Raw genomic sequence first — 21,568 nt, 5'->3', positions numbered from 1 at the left:
ATTTGGCTTGCATGTTCAAATGCCTTTACTATTAACAAGTGAGGCCACTTTGTCAAATTATTTCCATGGCAGCTGAATTTCACAGGAGATTAAGCGTCTGGCAGGAGATTAATTAGATGCAACGTGTAATGCATGATTTTTAAATACTGCACACAATTCTGCCAGGGTAAATAAGGCTAAAAAAAATTACCTTATTACTCCTCCTACAATCTCAAGGTTAAAAGTCAATCAGTGTAGTAGTTCAATGTGCGAAGTTGGTTAAAAAAAAAAAAAGGTAGGTGTTGATGTTTTTCCTCCTTTTTTTCAGTTCTGAATATTTATCCTTTTGGTTACCTAAGTGTCCTTTGTTTATTTGAAAAGAATTTCAAGCTTACAGAAGAGATGCAAGAATGAAACAGAAAAACGTTTCCCATCAACTGCTTATCGGTTGTAGACATCTGGGGCCTTGTACTCATGAATGTTTCAGTGAGTATTTCCTAAGCCCAAGAACATACTAATATACACCACAGCATAATCATACAATTCAGGAAATTTAACATCACTACAACATTAATGTGCAGTGTAGATGCACTCTGTCCCTTCCCACCCACCAGCTATAAGTAATTCATCATGAATATCTGATTTATCTTGCTTGGGTCAATTTTCAGAAAAATTAACACATCCCTATCTATTTTCTTTCTTTTTTTTTTTTTTTAAGATTTTATTTATTTGAGAGAGAGAGAGAGTGGGCATGAGAGGGAGAAGCAGACTCTTGGCAGAGCTAGGAGCCCAATGTGGGACTTGATCCCGGGACTACAGAATCATGCCCTGAGCTGAAGGCAGTTGCTTAACCAACTGAGCCACCCAGGCGCCCCATCCCTATCTATTTTCTTATTGCTCTTTTACCCAAAATGGAGCAAACTATCAGTACTTTCTTTGTATTTCGTTTTCCACTTCACAAAAGATGCTGGAAACTACTTACCAGTTCATAAACATACGAAATGCTTTTTCTCCCCCAACATCATTCCATTTCAGAGTATGTGTTGCCTACGTGAGGCCAACAATTTCATAGCGTAGTACCGCTTCAAGTGGTTTCATGGACATGTGGACTTGTACTGGTCCACCAAATGTATGTTAGTAGCCCTCAAGGACAGAGGCACAGAATTTCAAGTAAGTGCACTTGCAAATGTTCCTTACCAACTCAGAAAGCAATTTTATGTTGGAATCTAGTGGTATTTTAACTTGCACTGTATTTTCTTATCCTTATTTCATTTTTTTTTTTTTTAGTGATTTTCATTGTTTCATTACAAAAAAGTACAAAAAAAAATGAACTTGAAATTAAAGACACCTGTTCTTCTGCTCCTGTTTAGGAGGAACGTTTCTGTGCATTTCAGAAAAAGTTTAAAACAAGTTCTTAACGAAGTAATCTTAGTTAAAACTAGTAATAGTATTAAATTAACTTGGCCAGGATGATAGATACTGAAACTGCCAACATTTAATTTTGTTCAATTTAACAAACAGCTGCTTAACATCTTCCATATATAAAAAAGATACAGTATCTCTGTTGATGAAGGGAAACTAGGAATAAGCCATGAAAAGAATATGAGTTTTAGAGTTAAAGAAGTATTCCCAAATTCACATCTCAAGATTCACCACTCCACCGGCTAAGAACAAATGCGTGCCTTCTGTGAGACTTGGTTCCTTCCTCTAGAGAACAAGGAAAAAGGATCCAATTCACTTAGTTGTGAAAATTTAAAAAAGAGAGCTTAAGTTAGAAATTATCTATAGATAGGATTTGTTGGACGTGGTTCTTTGATTATTATTTTGAGTGTCCTTAGAAGCCATACCTTATGTAGACTGCACTGCCAGTACCCAATGAATTATATCCTAATCTCACTAACATATATCATTTTTTTTTGGAAGATAAGGAAACAGAACCTTGATTTTCTTTTATTTGTTTGACAGAGACAGATCACAAGTAGGCAGGAGGCAGGCAGAGAGAGAGGAAGGGAAGCAGGCTCCCTGCTGAGCAGAGAGCCTGATGAGGGGCTTGATCCCAGGACACTGAGATCATGACCTGAGCTGAAGGCAGAGGCTTTAACCCACTGAGCCACCCAGGTGCCCCACTAACATATATCATTTTTTATGCTGCCATTTTAATGATTAGATTGATTTCCTTGGTGCACACTAGCCTGAACAAAAAGGTGCTTGGTCTCAGAGGCCGCTAAAGGAAGGGCTGAATCACAGTATCTACTGAAAACATCCTAAGCCAGAGATCAAGTAGGTAATTCATATTCAGACAACTGGGCTGATCATATATTTATTTGTTGTCCTACAAACACATTCTAGAAGTAACCTCTACAACTTTTTAATCAAAGTTTCCGAGTTATCTAGTGATAAAGAATAGACCGTGGTAGAGGAGGGAAAAAGGCACTCTAGAATACGAGTCACTCGAAATTCTTATTACAGTTCCTCATCTGCCCATGTTTTATATAAATATAATGTCTTCGTTTCCTTGCCTCTTCAAAAACTGCTTTTCTGGCATCCAAACTGATTTTAAGATTGAGTTTCCATTTAAAAAGCCTAAATTGGAAGTTAACACTAAAGCAAAGCACAAATAGAAACTAACACTTCAAAGCTGCCTGGGCACCCTGTTGCACAGCTCTGGAAGCAAGGTTGGCGAGGCAATTTGGTGTGCTGCTCCTTTCCGGCAGCATCTCTCTGCTCTGGCTGCTGCGTTCAGCAATTCTTTGTTGCTGCTGTAGGGGAGCAAAATTTACCAGCCCAAAATGTGTCTCTTTGGCAAGTGGATTATTTTAGGCTGAGTATTTTTAAGAAACAGAAGACTCCAGAAGTTTTTCTTTTTTGCCTCCCCACACCCCCAAATGCCCAAGAGAATTTAGACGACCTGCTCCAGGGAAGGAAGTAGCACCACAGATAACTACAGCATAGCATGGCCACATGTGATGGACCAGGAAGAACCTAGAGAAAGTTGTTCATTAAAATTCTTCTCCATGGCCCCCCACAAACATTTGTTTATGGAACCTTTACTCCTTTTTTTGATCTTCTTGTGAATGGTCTTCCTTGCTTTGAAGTCTCAGACCCTGATCCCTTCTCCTTAGCTCTGGCTGGCACATAAGCCTCAAATGCCTGACTGCCTGTAGACCTCATCCTCTTCTGAACCCCCAAAAGTACATAATTAAAGGTGAGCTTCTCCTGTTAATCTGTCTAATGTCAATTTAATACTTAGACCACCCAGAAGAATCTTGAGGATAGAGGAAAATTTTTCCTCCTCAACAATATTGAGGCCACAGTCAGTTTGTTTCTTTTGAAAAGCTAATTAGGGGGGTTGGGAGGCAGGTCAAAGGGCACAAACTTCCAGTTATAAGAGAAAGAAGGACAGGGGGTGTAATGTAGCACATGATGACCATGATGACCACAGTCAGTAGTGCTAGACGGTATCTAGGAAAGCTCTGGGAATAAATCCCAATCACAAAGAGAAAATTTCTTCCTTTATTCTTTTCTTTTTATTGTACTCCTTAAACTTACACAGTGACATTTATCAATTATTTCTCGAACTGGAAATACATTTTTAAAAATGACACATTTTTTTTAAAAAGCCGATTTAAGGATTTAATTTTGATAGCAATCTGGTTATATAATCTTCAATACCTACTCATGTTTCAGAGAGCTAGGACAAGGCAAGAATTGAAAAATAATGTCATTGCTCTGATCTGTACTACTGGTTTCTATGCCCTCTGTCAAGGATATCTGATTTTTGTTAGGAAAAAAAAAAGAGTGTGTGTGTGTGTGTGTGTATGTGCAACAGTAAGAACAAGAGTGACAGAGAAAGAGAAAAGAGATAAGATAATGAGATGTTTGAGAGCTTAGGGAAAACTTCAGGAAAAAAATATTCTCAAAAGCACAATTTTTGTGGTAGATTATTTTAATAGTGGCCCACATCTTGCTGATGTCTCCCTTATTCCATACCTTTCAGGCTTCACCTCACAATGACTTTAGGCTGGGCCACCTGACTTACTTTGGCCCTTGAAAGATTTGAAAAAGCCTTACCACTTGAGATTCACTTCCTTCTCTTAGAAACTGCTGCCAAGTGAACAAGCCTAGGCCAATCCTCTGGGGGAATTAGAGAGACATTGCCGAGTTGTCCCCTAACACCAAGGATGACAGGCAACCAATACCAGAAGTAGGGCTACGTGGCTGATTGAAATCTGAATGCAGACGCATGAGAGGGAACTTAGCTAAGACCAAAAAAAAAAAAAAATACTCAGGGGGAAGGACAAATATTACATGACCCGTGGTAGATGATGAATCTAAAATAGTCAAATTCATAGAAGCAGAAAGTACAATGTGTTTGCCAGAGGCAGGGATGGGGGGAGGGGAAGGTATTAATCAAAAGGCACAAAGTTTCAGTTATACAAGATGAGTAAGTGCTAAAGATCTATCTTACAGCACAGAGTCTATAGTTAACACTGTAGTGCTGAATACTTAAGTTTGCTGAGAGTATATCTTAATGTTAAGTGCTTTTACCTCGATCAATCAGTCAATATTAAAAATGAAGAAGGTAGTAAGAAAAAAAAAAAAGTGCCCAGCTCAGCGTCTGGATTACCAACCCAAATAATTAATGATGGTTGCCTTAAGCCACTGAGTTTTGGGGTGGTTTGTTACCCAGCCATAACTAATACAATCCATTTGAGTTTTATTTCTTAAAAGTATTAGATAAATGCAAAATGATAATCATCTTGTCATATTTCCAGTTTCAGTATTATTGCCTGTAATGGATGTGCTCCCAAGAAAAAGATCACTTCTATTCATTACAGCAAGTTATTTTCACCTATCTTCATTTCTCTGAGTGCTTCATCTTAATATCTTATTATCTTAAAGACCGGAAGAGTTGAATCTACAGTTTTACACTGAAATAACTTGTGAAAAACATTTAGCACAGTGCCTGGAAAATATTAGGCTCTCAGACAACACTTGTTTAAAAAAAGGAAAAACACTGAACATGGACAATAAAATAAATAATTCAAAGAGATAATCTCAAAGAATGAAGAGGAAAAGCCCAGAGAGAGATTTACCAGCAGGCCCCTGACTTAGTCCCCAACCACCAATCATGTCCCTGAAGGACTTTGAGCGACCTCCTTATCAAGATGCAAATGGTATTTCCCAGCAGGTTTTTAAAACGTTAATAAAGCTAGAATTTGTGCCTTTATGAGACAGAGCTATATGCAGATGAGGGGTAGTCAAAGAAGCTATCTAAATAATGGAGTAAAAAAAAAAATGTTCCAAATCAAACTGGATTGCATTCATAAATACTATTTTTGCTTACACTGCCAAACACTCCTATGTTGACTCAAAATCAAAAAGTCCGTAATGCAAGGGGAAAGGACATTTTTGGAGGCTCCCTCTGACCATTTCAGAAGCCTCTGGGGATAGACAAGGCTTCACCTATGCCTAATGTTTATCTGTATCCTGTGAATTATGCAGTTTGTTACAGCATAACATTCATAATTTTATAATTCAAAACTGTTAACATGATCACATTTTTTACCTTTGTGAGTTAGTTCTTCATATGCCATTAATTAATGAACATTATTTACAAACATCCTTTTCAGACATCCAGCAACATTTTCTCTGTATGTTTCTGGAACAGTTCTAAGCACATATTTATCACATCTCATTATGGTGACTATTTACATACGTAGATCCTCCACCAGCCATTTCTCAATGGTAGGAACTGTATTTATTTCTGTTTTGCCAACAAAATACCTCGTTTCCAGTGGGCATTTAATAAATATCTGTTGAATTCAATTCGCTAACAGAAAACCCTTTTTCATGTTGGAACTTCAGCAAAAATACTTCTAAAATATCATAAACTTTTAGAAAGTGTTTCAGAGAAGCAACATACACATTTTAATGTGATCTTCAGGATTACAGAAGAGACATTCTAAGAATGAGGCCCAAAGTAGAACTCATAAGGGAAAAATATTCAGATTTGATAGTCTAAAAATTTTAAATGTTTAATGCAAAATATTAACACATAAACAAATACAAAGGGCACGTGATAACCTGGGGGCAATATTTGCAATATATGCAAAAGACCAGAAAAATAAAACATTCTTGTATAGGTAACTCCTGTACATTAGTTTTAAAAATAAACACTTTAATACATAAAGGGACAAAAAGAATAAAGAAGAAATTCATAATTATAAATAGGGATAAAACATACGCAAAAGTTTCTGACAAATCTGCGAACAGTGAAAAAATGAGAAACTTTTGTCCAACCAGATCAGCAAAGTTCAAATAGAATGAAAAATTTGAACAGACATCTCCAAATATAACTGATATGAAAAAATAACCAAGGGGTGCCTGGGTGGCTCAGTGGGTTAAGCCTCTGCCTTCAGCTCGGGTCATGATCTCAGGGTCCTGGGATCGAGCCCCTCATCGGGCTCTCTGCTCAGCAGGGAGCCTGCTTCCTCCTCTCTCTGCCTGCCTCTCTGCCTACTTGTGATCTCTCTCTCTCTCTGTCAAATAAATAAATTTAAAAAAAAATAACCAAGCAGATCTGAAAAAACAAATTTAAAGAAAATCTTAACCAGAAAAATACCTCACCTCACTATTTTTTTTCTAAATTGGTTTAGTACACTTCCCAGAATCCCTTCCCTGTTTGGATCCTGGTTACTCAGAGACAAGATGATACTCAGAAGATGAAAGAAAAACAGCAGCTACTACCCTCAGAAGGTGGAAGGAGAGCAGAATATGCCACCCCAAAATATGCCTCTATGGCATAAAGGAAATCTCCATTTGTACGGATTTTCCCCTCTTTGTACCAGAAAGAGGAGGCTGACTCTCAATCTTTAGAAACACTTATCAGTGGAGAAGGCAAGGATTTAAACCTGTATAACCACCATACGCTTATTTGCTGTGCTTTTCCTGGTAACCTCCTATAACTGACTCCCCGTCCTCAGCATCTTCTTTTGCCTTTAGCTGGATATGATAATTAAGGTGATGGCTTTGCCCATTTTAGGGAGTTTTCTGGAGTCTCTGTCATGCACATTAGAGGCACACATTATTAAACTTCTGTTCATTTTTTCTCTTGCTAATCAGTCTCTTATTACGGGGGTGGGGGGGACATCTCAGCCAAGAACCTAGAAGGGTAGAGGGAAAATTTTCTACAGTCCACAAAAAGATGTGCATGAGAATGTTCAGAATGCTCTATGTGTGTAATAGCCTCAAACCAGAAACAATGCAAATGTAATCAAAAGGGGAATGGATAAAGAGATATTCATACAATGAATTCCTCCCCACCACTGAAAAGCAATGAATTTTTCATAGGTGAAACAACACATGAATCTCAAAAACGCTGTTCAGAGCAAAAGAGTCACAAACCACAGACTATATATTGAGTGATCTCATTTTTAGGAAGTTCAAGAACAGAAAAAATCGAATCCATGGGGATAGAAACTAGAGCAGTGGTTGTTATGGGGGAAGCAGACCTACCAGAAAGGATTGGAAGAATGCTTACTGCACAGGTAGAGAAATGTGCTCTATTTTGACTGGGGTACTGGCTACAAGCGTAAAAGTACTTGTCAAATTTTTTTCAACTCTGTATGTAAAAGTAGTTCATTTTTCCATATATAAATTATGCACTAACAAAAATGATTTTTTATAAAAGAGAGTGGAGAAAAAATTAGAGTTTTTAAAGAGGAAGAAGAGAGCAAAAATGGAAAGAAAAACAATATTAGAAGATACTATTGACTGATAATCCACTAAAGAATCAGTCATAGAATCAAAAACTCCAAAGTACTCCAAGCAGCATCAATAAAAATTAAATCTAGACATACTATAATGAAACTGAAGGAAAACCAAGAGCAATTAAAAAAAAAACCCTAAAAAAAAAGAGAAAAGACTTCCTTGATCTCTTGAAAGCGATCAACAATTAAATAGAATGAATAAAACACAAATGAATCTCAAAAATAATATTCAAAACATAAAAAAATAAGAAAGGGTGACAGTTCAAAATAGTTGGTTACCTCTAAGTAACAGGGACAATGCAGGGGGCATAAGAGGGAGCTTCTGGAGTGTTGATAATAATCTATTTCCAGACCTGGGTGTTGGACACACAAGGGTATTCACTTTTTAAAGTTTCATTGAGTTGCACACTGATGATGTACACACTGAGGATTTAAGCAACATTCTATCTTGCTTAATGTGCATGTTGACTTACAGTGAAGTATTGCTATATAGAGTAGGAAAATCTAAAGAGACAAAAAGTAGACTAATGGTTGCCAAGGGTTGAGAGTTGGGGGGGAATGTAATGTGACTGCTACTGATTACAAGATTTGGGGGTGTTATGAAAATGTTCTAAAGTTACATGGTAGTGATGGTTGCATAATTCTGTGAATATATAAAAACTAACAAGCTGTTCACTTTAAATGGTCAATTTATGGTACATTTACTGTATCTCAATAAAATTGTTATTAAAAAGATTTCTGCCCCCATGTTTGCATAAATTTTTTTAAAAAGTACAATAAAGGAAAGAGATCCTACCAAGTACTGAAGTTTCCTGGCCTTTTTGTGCTTCTTACAGAAACTTACTTTCTTCTTCCCATGTCACAGCTTGTCAATAGTAGGTTTAAGTACAAGGAAGAGCTCTCCCATTATTTTAAAACTATTCAAATACGAGCAGCTAATTACTATGCTTCCCAAGGAAACCCAGTAATAACACCGATGCTATTAAAGAAATGTAATGGGATTTCGAGCCAAGTGAATCTTGTTTCTCCCAACAATTCTTAAAGCTTTAGCCTGCCAACATTGACACACAACACCTGAATAAATCAGGCACTGGTAGAAAAATGATTCGTTTAGGATACTCACCAAAATTCACTTCAACATTACCATGTAATTTTAAAACACAATGCTCTCGCAGAATGATTCCTTCATCTTGCTGTGTTTAGAGATAAAATGGTTAAGAACCTATGTTTTACATTCTATTCCTGGGAAATCTTCCCTGTGTTTTCTAAACACCAGGTACAAACATACACTGATAACAACCAAGAGCCACATAATCATTCTTCTAAATTCTGGACTGGTATATCCAACAGCCTACAAAACATCATCCTTTGATTGCTACTCAGATGTCCCAAGCCCAATGCAGGGCTCAATCCTAGAGTCCTGGGATCCTGACCTGAGCCAAAGGCAGACACTTACCAACTGAGCCACCCAGGTGCCCCATTTTTCTTTCTTTTTTTTTTTTTCTGGTCATTTTTCTATCAACTGCTGACATATATTTTGATCATTCTGCAAGACCACCAAAACTGCACTCAATTTCACAGCAATTTCTTCCAGATTAGCAAATGTTCTCAATACAAAAAATTATTTGAGGGACACATTTAACTTCCTGCATTCTCAGCTTTCTCTTGTTTGGACCTGCAAATTCTTCACCATTGTTGTTAGTTCTCCGCTGTTTTTAAAAGGTTTTCTTTTTGATTTATTTGTACTATTTTTAGTTGTCCTAAATTATGAGAGTGGTCTGATTTACTATCCCATCATTCCAAAAATCAGAAATTCAGGCAATTTTTATGATTTAGTTACAGTGATTTATTATCATTCAGGACTTTGTTGTCTGGGATTTCAAGGTGTACATCATCGATCATTCTATGTAAAAAAAACTCACCTCATGACACTCTCTCTATCACTATCAACAATTATAAAAGTGGGAAAAAATATATGGAATAAGTGCTTTTTGACATTCAACAACACTAAGCACAAGAATGTGATCCCTGTGAGAAGGAAAACAATTAAGATGAGCTCTGGGGCTTACTCAGCGCTCTGCTGAGTGGAAATTTCTGAACTATGACAAATGCAACAGGAACCAAACATTGTTCAGCGGTATCACTGAGTTGAGGAGAAAAAATGAAAACTGGGGAGGTTGAGGTAGCTATAATTTGGGGGACAGAATACCAAACCAGGGAGTGTTATGTAGAGAATGTCCTCTAGAAATCTTTGTGCTCGTCCTATTGACTTTCTTGTCTGAATACCCCCATGAATATATACAAGATGAAACTCCCTGAGGCCAAGCAAAGAGTAATTCTTATTAAAGAACAACTACTAAGGATCTGAGAAACTAGGGGCTGAGAATTGTTCACTTACCCACCAGCTCAGGAGGAGAGACTTTATTGAATACATGGAAGAATTTGGTATAAAACTCAAAGGATTATGATTTAGTAGTATGGCTAAACTCATCCTAGAGTAAAGGCTTAGTTTATAGAAATGCCCCAAAAAAGGCTGTAAAGAAGCCTTTAAAGGTTCAAGCTGATCTGCAAATGCCTAAGCTGCCTACTAGAACAAATCCAACACTCAACATCAAATTTAAAATGTTTGTTATGCATTTTATTTATTTTTTAAAGATTTTATTTATTTATTTGACACACAGTGATCACAAGTAGGCAGAGAGGCAGGCAGAGAAAGAGGGGGAAGCAGGCTCCCTGCTGAGCAGAGAGCCCAATGAGGGGCTCAATCCCTGGACCCTGAGATCATGACCTGAGCCAAAAACAGAGGCTTTAAACCATTGAGCCACCCAGGTGACCCTGTAATGCATTTTAAAAAAGAGTAATACCCATGTGAAGCAGTCAAAACATATGACACATAACCAGGAGAAAACTAAATCAAAATAAGTAGGCCTAGAAAAAACAGAGATGATGAAATTGACAAGAAATTTAAAATAGGTATTATAAACATGTTCAAGAATTTAAAAAAAAAACATACAAACAACAACAAGAAGAACATATGAACATCATGTAGAGAGAATTAGAAGGGGAAACAATAGACATGATGAAACTTCAGGAGTTTCAAAATATAGTATCTGAAATTGAAAATTTCACTGGAAAATAGTAGCAAATTAGATGCTATAGAACAGGAGATTAGTAAACATGAATACCTAGCTCCAGAAATGATTCAAAGTGAAGCATAAAATAAAGAAGACTAAAAAAATACACACAGCTTCAGTGCCCTGTAGGACATTATCAAAAAGAGTCTAACACATGTAATTATAGTCATGAAAAGAATGGGGGGGATCAAAAATAGTATCTTAAGTAATACTGACCACAAATTATCCAACTGATAAAAATTATAAACCTACAGGTCCAAGCAGCTTTCCCAAGCCCAATGAAAGACACAAAGAAAATCACACCAAGATAGTTCATAAATTAATGAAAAATAGTCATCAAGAGAAAGGCATAAAGCAGCTAGAGAAGGAAGACATATTATGTACGAGGAACAAAGATACAAAAGATCATAGACTTCTCCTCTGAAATTATGTAAGGCAGAAGAAAATTGAATATTTCTTAAATACTGAAAAAAGTCACACTTAAATTCTATGTATTATGAACAATATCTTTTAAAAATTACAGTGAAATAAATAACCGTAAGCAGACAGAGAGAGAAATTACTGCCAACAGACCTATACTACAGGAATGTCATGTAAATTTTCCAGTCAGCAGGAAAATGTTAATTGTGACAGTTAATTCTATGAGTCAAAGTGACTGGGTTAAGAGATGCCCAGAAAGGTGGTAAAACATTATTTTTTGCGTGTGTCTATGAAGGTGTTTCCAGAAGGGGAAGAGATTAGCGTTTGAATCAGTACTGTGTAAAGAAGATCACCCTTACAGATTGACTGTACCTTGAAGACTGATGCATTTTATCGTATGTGACTTATTCATCAATAAAACTGATTTTCATTCAAACACTTTCTAAGTTGCGGGCCCAGGCATCAGGCTTCTTCTCTCCCTATTCCCCTTCATTCAGCCTGCACTCCAACCGTACTGAACTTCTGGCAAGTACCAGAAAGAACAGTGCTTCTCCTTTCCTATGAGTCCTGAGCTGGAATGTCATTCCTTCTATGTGTACTTCTTGTCAAACTTCTATTTATCCCTCATGATGTTGCTCAAATGAAGCAGCATCATTTCATAAAAACAGACAGATCAGAAGAGAATGTGCTTCGTCATGTTGTTGCTCTACAACACTAAAAAGGACAACTAATCATCTTCAAGCTAATATCTTCATTTCTAATAATACAAATACCTTCTTCATAGACATTTTTTAAGGGTTAAATAAAATAGTCTACGTAAAAAAGTACTTGAAATACACAAGACACATGGTAAAGACTCATTTTCATTCTTCTATCCCAGCTTTCATCACATTAGAATTATCACCAACTACCCGTGTCTCTGACAAATAATAAACACTATGTATTAATTATATTAACATGAATGAACATGGGTGAGCAAGAAGCCATGAAGGCTAGATATTAATTCTAATTTCCTTACTACCTTTACTTAGCTATTTTTACCGAAACTTAAAGTCCTTTATTCCTTTTTTGCCTTCAGGACAAGTCTTTTCCATGTAAGAGATGTGATTAAGCAGACACAATATGGTGGCCCAAATAAATACAGAATTGGGATCTTCCAGAGGTATCTCTACTTGGATAATGAGATTCTCATAAAACTGTCTGAGGGCTCTACCATGAACATATTACCATTAAAAGAAATTAATAAAAATTAATTGATTGGTTCTAGAGAAGATCAGTAGTGATATTTATTATCTTCCATTTATGACTGAAGTATGTGCTATTTTATGAGTATAAGCCACCAACTTGTTTTTTTTTACAATTTTTTATTTTCAAGCCACCATCTTTTTAAAATGTTAGATCTCTTCAATACATCTTTTCCAATATAAAAGACTCCTAGCTTTCTATCTTTTGAAGTGACTGAAGCCAGGAGACAGGTTCTTCTAGTACTTTATATTAATATCAACAACCTGGTGTTTTCTTCCCTAAGAAATAGATTAAATAGATTTTAATAAAACACAAGCTTTCTGTATTCAAAGCTAACACCATAAAACGAGGGCAAAAACATCTGGTGGGTGTGGAATGGAGTCGTCATTTTGTACATGGCAATGGCAGTTGTAGGAGAGAAGCAAAACCACAGCTGTGAGGAGGTTCTGAGCAGTTCCTATTTTCAGGATATGCTGAACTCATAATTCAGGCCTAATGAATGTGTCTTTGAGATGTAACAGCCTGTTTAGATCCCTGCTTCCGCCGCTGCAGAAAAACTGAATACAGAAATGGTAATGATTTCATGTAAAATTCATAAATAAAATGCAGAGATGAGGGGAATGGTGTGCCCCAGTGCTACACAATGGATTGTCATGTGGTAGGAGGGCTAAGTCAATGGAGCTGTTTTTAAGGCCACAACCGCAGTTTATTTTCTTTTGGTTGGAATATATGCAGAGCCAAAATATTTATGAAGGCCTCTGACACCGCGCTGTACGATAAAACGGATATGCTCAGTTCTTCCTACAAAACTACTGAGCTAGCATCATCATCAGTCTAAGAACCTGGGTAAATTATGGGGGGCATGAGCCAGTAATGAAGGTTCATGATGGAGGACTAGATGCAGAGTATACTATGCACATCTTTATTTGGGCAAATATCTCTTACATTACAGGTTCGGTGTGACATCAAGTACACACATGTCAGCATTCAGAAGCCTATCACCCGTTACTTGCTAGGATATCTGTAGATGGTTTAGAATAAGTGCTCAATAAGTGCTCCCCAACAATGGAAAAAATGAAACATAAAGAAAAGCTTACCGAAAGCTTAGTAGTCTAGCCAGCTAGCTAAATATAGCTACAGATGTAGATGAATCCACAGACAAGATATAATACAGATGGAGGTAAAGAGTTCGATGCTTGGTATCTAATATACACTGTGTGTTTATTCTAAGTATTCTGCACAAGTAATAAAAAAGCTAAGGAAAAAATCAAGTAGGCAAAGGACATACAGATCATGGATAATGACTGGGTTCACAGAGCAAGAGACAGCTCCTCATTTGAATTTTAAATCACTGAATGCGGCTATCTTCGACCTTTCTCATTTCTAGAATATGAGAAAGTAGACAAACTGAGACTATATACAGCACCTGCCTGCACACGGTGAACAGGAGCTAAGTTACACAGTCAGTGTTTCCTGCCCTGCGGCTCACATCAGTACTGAGGGAAAGGTCATTTCCCAATGCAAATAGGAGAATAAACACATTTATGCAAAGTGCAGCATAACTTTATTCAAGGTAATGAGATCAAAATGTCTAGCTAGTTCCATACAAAAATTGTCACTTTAAAGTCTTTGCATTCACACTGTTGTCTAGCTTAATAAAAATTTGTATACTCATAGCAGATTTAATGCTGGAGCATGCCTTTTTCTCCCAATTTCCGCTGAACAAATATGACAGGAAAGTAAGTTTGACACTGCTGAAAGCAAAGTTGGTGACCTGATATAAACCAAATCTTGATATATGGCTAGACGTGTCCTCCTTATAATGTAAGGACCTTCCAGTCCTCCTGGCAGCGACACTTGCATTTAACTGTAGTCAATCATTGCCTCAGAGAAATCTTTCACAGAATTTGTCCCCCCACAATGCTCCAACCCTTCAGGTAATTAGGTACACTAATAGTTATGGAAATGCAGGGCAGCCACTTTTGGACTTGAGGTTGGTAAATTCTTACCCTAGGCCAGTCCTTTTAATTGAGGCTTAACAATGGATTATGAGGATAGTATAAACTTTCTTTGAAGATCTGTATGATGCTTTAAAATAAAAACTCTGAAAACCACCACATTGCCAACATTCAAAATTTACCTGTTTTACCAGTTGCCAAAATGTGTTTTCTAGAGTCTATTAGCCACTGAAAGGTTCCAAGGATCTTTGGAGAAATGGCTGAATCCAGAAATGGGACAGGAAAATGAACAAGATTAGTTTAGGATATTACTGATCCAGAAAACAAGGAAGCTATTAAGAAGTAATGGGTTCAGGGCGCCTGGGTGGCTCAGTTGGTTAAGTGACTGCCTTTGGCTCAGGTCACGATCCTGGAGTCCTGGAATCAAATCCCACATTGGGATCCCTGCTTGGCAAGGAGTCTGCTTCTCCTTCTGACCCTCCCCTTTCTCATGCTCTCTCTCTCTCTCATTCTCACTCTCTCTCAAATAAATCAAATCTTTAAAAAAAAAGAAGTATTGGGTTAATGTCAAGGTGAAAGAGCTTTCAGTGGACTAAAATGAGATAATTTGAGCATCAAAAATAATGACTTAAATGGTTTTAAATATGCTAGGTGACTACAAATCCATAAGTTCACAAGGATAGTAAAAATAATTGGTCTCAATCAGAAGTTGCCAGGGCACCAACTCATTACTACGAAAATTGATAAATTAAGGAAAGAAACATTTGTCCTGCCTCTCCGATGTGAAGTGGATCAAGTAAAGTCCTTCTATAAACAAACTTTCTGTCTAATAAATGCAAAATGAACTCTAAAACCAAAACATCACTGTTGTGTAACTCTTGATGTAAAGCTTAGAAAGGAGCCTGTGAAATCACCTAATCAAAATCTAAAACCAAAGCTGATCGAGATCTAATCTCCTGTTTACAAGATGTATGAGGAATACAACAGCAATCTGAATGACACCGTGAAGAAAAAAGTCAGCCAAAGGGGGTATGTGGGACACTCTACTGGACAAATGACCTGGTTCCTTAAGGCACGAAGGGGGACAGAAGGTGAGGGAAATGTTATAGGAAAAACTTCAGAGATATACAACCAAATTCAGTGTGTCAAAGGAGATTCAGGTCTTGATTCAAGCAAAACAACTGAACAAAAATAATTTTGAAGCTGTTGGGCAAAACTGAAATTGGAGACTGTTATGAAATAATATTAAGAAACTACTATTAGAACAAAGTTGGAAGATGCACACAACCTGATTTTAAGACTTATTATAAGGGCAACTGGGTGGCTCAGTTGGTTAAGCACCCAACTCTTGATTTCAGCTCAGGTCATGATCTTAGGGTCATGGAATCAAGCCCCACATCAGGTTCTGTGCTCAGTGGGGAATCTGCTTGAGATTCCTTCTCTCCCTCTTCCCCCCCTTCCTTGCTCTCTCTCTCTAAAATAAATAAATAAATCTACAAAAAGACTGACTTACTATAAAGTTACCACAAGCAAGAGAGCTAGATGTGGCGAGACGTGGCCCTCCTTATAATGTAAGGACCTTCCAGTCCTTGGTGAGGGGTATGGGTGAGAGGGAAGACACAAAGATCAACTAAACAAATCACAGAGCACAGAAACAGACCAACACAAATATAGCCAACTGTTAAGTTTTAAAAAATGAACTCAAGGAAGAAAGGAGTCCTCTAAAGAAATGTTGTTGAAACAATTGCACATCTATATTCTTCCCTGCCCTGCCCCATATTAAACCAAGAGGGGAGAGGAAAAACTTCAACCTGTATCTCAAAACTTGCACAAAATTAACTCGAAATGGATCACAGGTATAAATGCAAAATTTTAAATAATATAAACTTTTAGGAGAAAACCTTCATGATCTTGGGTTAAACAAAGAGTTCTGATCCATAAAAGGTAAAGAAGACAAATCTTAATTTATCAAAATTAAAAACTTTTGCTCTTCACATCACAAAAGAATAAAAGAACAATCTATAGACTGGGAGAAAATATTTGCCTAGCAGTTACTGAACAAAATGCCTGTATGTCGAAGATAAAAAGAAGTCTCAAAACTCACTAAAAAACAACCTAATTTTAAGAACGGGCAAAAGTTTTGCCTGTTACATATCTTCCATATATTTTCACTGAAGAAGAGACATGGGATGCAAATAAACACATGCAGAGATACTCAAGACAATGTGTCATCAGGAAAATACAAAGTAAAATAACAATAACTTACCCCTATACCTATTAGAATGGCTAAAAAAACATACATAAAGCTTGACAAAGTGCTGGTGAGAACGGAAAGCAGTTTGGCCATATTTTTTAGATTTATTTATTTGACAGAGAGAGAGAGAGAGCGCACATGTGCAAGCAAGGTTGAGCAGTGAGCAGGGAGAGGGAGAGAGAGAATCCCAAGCAGACCTCACACAGATCACAGAGCCCAATGAGGGGCTCAAGTTCACGACCCTGAGATCACAACCTGAGCTGAAATCAAAAGTTGGATGCTTAAACAACTGAGCCATCCACATGCCTCAACAGTTTGGCTATTTTTTAAATTTAAACATGCTCCTACCATATGATCCAACTTCTAGGTATTTACCCTAAAGAAACTAAAACTTAGGTTCATGCAAAAATCTATATGTAAATATTTATCACAGCATTATTGACAATTCCCCCAAACTAGAAAAATCTACATGTCATTCAACTAAAGAATGGAAAAACCAGCAGGGGTACATCCTAAAAATGGACTACTATAAAAGGAACATGTTACTGACCCAATAATACCAATCAACCTCAAATGTATTATGTTAAGTGAAACAAAACAGACTCACAAGGATTACCTTCAGTCAATTATTACTTAGATGATATTCCAAAAAGAAGCCTAACTATTGAGATTGATAACAAATCAGTAGTTTCTAGTGGTTAGGAGTACAAGTGGGGTTTGATTTCAAGTGGACAGCACATAGGAGTTTTTGGTAGTGAGGAAACTCATCTATACCCTAATTCCGGTGACTGTTAGCTCCATATATTTGTCAAAAGTCAGAGAAGTGTACACATGCAAACACACACAAAATTACTGAATGTAAACTAAAATATACCATTAAAAACAAATTAATTAATTTTTTTTCTTTTTTTTTTTTTAAATCACAAGTAGATGGAGAGGCAGGCAGAGAGAGAGGGAAGCAGGCTCCCTGCTGAGCAGAGAGCCCGATGCGGGACTTGATCCCAGGACCCTGAGATCATGACCTGAGATCATGACCTGAGCCGAAGGCAGCGGCTTAACCCACTGAGCCACCCAGGCGCCCCAACAAATTAATTAATTTTGAGCCACCTGGATGGCTCAGTGGGCTAAGCCTCTACCTTCAGCTCGGGTCATGATTGCAGGGTCCTGGGATCGAGTCCCACATCAGGCTTTCTGCTCCACAGGGAGCCTGCTTCCTCCTCTCTCTCTCTCTCTCTCTCTCTCTCTCTCTGCCTGCCTCTCTGCCCACTTGTGATCTCTCTCTGTCAAATAAATAAAATCTTAAAAAAAAATTAATTTTTAAAAAATACTGTTAAATTTGTTAACTCCTTTAGTGGTGTGGTAATAATAAAAAAAAATATCAGATATCCTATGATAGATTTTTCACTTATAAAAGCAAAATGGGAGAGCTATGTGTGAAGACAGCTTGGCATTGTTTTCAAAACTAAACACAGCCTTATTATACGATCCAGCAATTGCACTACTTGGTATTTATCCAAAGGAGTGGAAAACTTACATACACACAAAAACCTGCCCGCTGATGCTTGTAGTAGCTTCATTTGTAAAGCCAAAATTTGGAGGCAACCAGGACGCACTTCAGGAGGTGAATGGATAAACTGTGGTATATCTAGACAACAGAATATTATTTGGTGCTGAAAACAGATGAGCTATGGAACCATAAAAAGATATGGAAGAATCTGACATGTACAGTACTAGGTGAAAAAAGCCAATCTAAGGAGGCTACATAACTGTAGGATTCCAAGTATATGACATTTTGGAAAAGACAAAACTGTGGAGACAGTACAAATACCAGTGATTACCAGGGTTTGGGGGTGGGGAGTGGGACTCAATAAGCAGAGCACAAAGGATTGTTAGGGCAGTGAAACTTCTCTGTTTGATACTATAAGGGTGGAAACATGTCATACATTGATCCAAATCCACAGAATGTAAGACATCAAGGGTAAACCCTAATGTAAACTCTGCACTCTTGGGTGATAATGAGGTGTTAATGTAGGTAGGCTCAGCAATTTTAAAAAATTCTTTTAAAAAGATTTTATCTGTTTGACAGAGAGTGAGTGAACACAAGCAGGGGGAGGGAGAGAGGGAGAAGTAGAAGCAGACTCCCCACTTTTGGGGGAGGAAGCCTGATGTGATCCCTAAGCCCCAGGATCATAACCTGAGCCAAAGGCAGACTCTAAGCTTCCCAGGTGCCCCTAGGTTCATCAGTTGTAACAAATGTACCACTCTGGTGTGGGTGCTGATTAATAGGACAGGCTATACACGCGCTGGGGCAGAAAGTGTATGGGAACCTGCCGTACCTTTTGGCTCAATACTTCTGTGAACCCAAAACTGCTCTAAAAATAGAGTCTTGTTTAAAAAACACCAAGAACAATTCCTTTCATTGCCCACCTGCCTCTGTGTCACGTGCCTTTGCCCTTCCTCCCATCTAGAGGAAGAACCTATTTCCCTCCCCTCAAATCAGGGCTGGCCCTTCGACTTCCTGTGACCAGCGGAACGCAGCAGGAAGTAGTGGTGTGTGACTTCCAAGGCCAGAGCTCACGAGACCTGTTTTCTCTCTTGGAATCCTGAAACCACTTTGCAATGAAAAAGCCAGGTTTAGCTTACAGGAAGGTGAGAGGCCATGTGGACAAAATCAAGGTGCTCCAACCTGCAGCCACAAACCAAATGCCAGACCAAATTTAGTTGACAGCCAGGAGAAAACTCAGCAGTAAGCCCAAATGACACAACACAGAGCAGATCTAAGACATAGAGCTGAACCCAGATCAAATCACAGATTCATGCACTTAGTACAGGGGCGCTATGTAACAGACCAAGCAGTAAGTGTAAAAGACATACATTGAAGTATGCAAGGGTGAAATGCCACAGTATCTAAAATTTAAAAATGCTCCTAAAAGGGGAGAAATAAATGCAGAAAAATGACAAAATACTGAAAATTCATGAAGCCAGTTGCATGGAATTTTGGCCCATTGTGCCCTCTACTTTGGTATAGGTTTGAATAATTATATAATATAAAGGTTTAAAAATAACATGCTTTTAAAATTATTATAATAAAAATGCTTTACTTATATATCTACCACACAAACAATAATCAAGAGACAAAAATAAAACACTGTAAATTAAGTATAATCTTGCCCAAGTCAAGCAAAGGAAAATAATAAGAACATTTAAAGTATCCAAAAGTTTCACATAAATTCTTTTGACCTATGCTTAATTTTATTTTCAAGTGCCTCCACAAAGGCAGAGCTATTCCATATATAAAACAGGTCAATACTTTTCTAGTTGTTACATTCCCCAGACCAATGGTGTTTTTCTTCACTGGGTGTACCTCTTTAAGATATTTTAGTCACCTTAAAAATAACAGAAGAAGCAGTATTTTGAGAACAGGTATTTGATCTTCAAATACCCTTAGCATAAGCACAGCCTTTTAAGGACCAAAAAGGTCTCCCTTTGAATGTCCTATCAAGAATGTCCTCTTGGGGTGCCTGGGTGGCTCAGTCATTAAGTGTCTGCCTTCCACTCAGATCAGGATCCCAGGGTCCTGGGATCAAGCCCCACATCCAGCCCTGCACTGGGCTCCCTGCTCAGTGGGAAGCCTGCTTCTCCCTCTCCCACTCCCCCTGCTTGTGTTCCCTCGTCCTGTGCTCTCTTTGTCAATAAATAAAAACAAATCTTGGGGGGGAAAAAAAAAGATCGTCCTCTTGATGTGTTTATCAGTCAGATAGTGAGTGAATTTACATGAATAAGCATCTACGAAATATTTCTATTCAATTCAAAATAACAATAGTTTTCTATAGAAAGCCAATCACATTTGAATATGAACGCTTCTCATTCCTCAACATCCTCAGTAGAAGCAGAAAAGGACAATGAAGTGAATTCACCATCACCTGTGCATAGTGAGGCTTGGAAGAGTGCTAACACATGAAATAAGACATATGAACGCTATTATACCACACTCATCAATAGTGGTTGTGGCGATGTTACCTGTGAATAGTTAATTTCACTCTCATTTCCATCTGTCTATTTGGAGATTAGAAAACCAAAGACAGGGGGGCACCTGGGTGGCTCAGTCGGTGAAGCGTCCGCCTTTGGCTCAGGTCATGATCTCGAGGTCCTCAGACCCCACGACTTCCGTGGGGAGTCTGCCCCCTCCCTTTCCTTCATCCCCTTCTCCCTGTTCCTGCTTTATCAAATAAATAAATAAAATCCTTAAAAAGAGAGAGAAAAAACTAAAGAAAGGGATAAAAATAAAATATGCAAGAAACCTGGTTTAAATCACAAAACATAATTAGAACCATCAGGGAAACTTTTATAAGAAGTACAGATGAAGAATGGTTGTGGGTATCTATTTTTTTTAAGAGCCCAAAGTGTGACTGGTATGTGCCCAAGTCGAAAAACACTGTAAAATAAACAAGTAACAAAGAAATGGAAATAATTTATGGGAAACCAAACTTCCTAGTCGACTTCGAAACTTTACTTTCTTAAAGGTAATGTATCTCATATTTAAGGTAATTATTTGGTGCCCATTATGTGCCTGGCCCTAAACGAGCCACTTTTCCAAAATGTGTCATCTAATGCAAAAATCACTTCAAAGTAGTAAAATGATTTGCATTTGAGAAATGAAAACACTAAGGCTCAGAGGTGGAAAATGATCTCTTTGATCCACTGTCCACATTGTTCCCACTGTACTGCACAGACTTTTGTGTCCAACTCAGAAATTAGTATCATATTAGGATGCCTCAGGTAAAATGACATCAAATTAGCAATGCA

This window comes from Mustela putorius, unplaced genomic scaffold (assembly GCF_011764305.1).
Source record: "Mustela putorius furo isolate JIRA1106 unplaced genomic scaffold, ASM1176430v1.1 tig00003836_pilon_pilon_pilon, whole genome shotgun sequence".
Taxonomy (NCBI): Eukaryota; Metazoa; Chordata; class Mammalia; order Carnivora; family Mustelidae; genus Mustela; species Mustela putorius.
The sequence above is the reverse complement of the archived record's forward strand: the minus strand, read 5'-3'. Positions refer to the sequence as shown.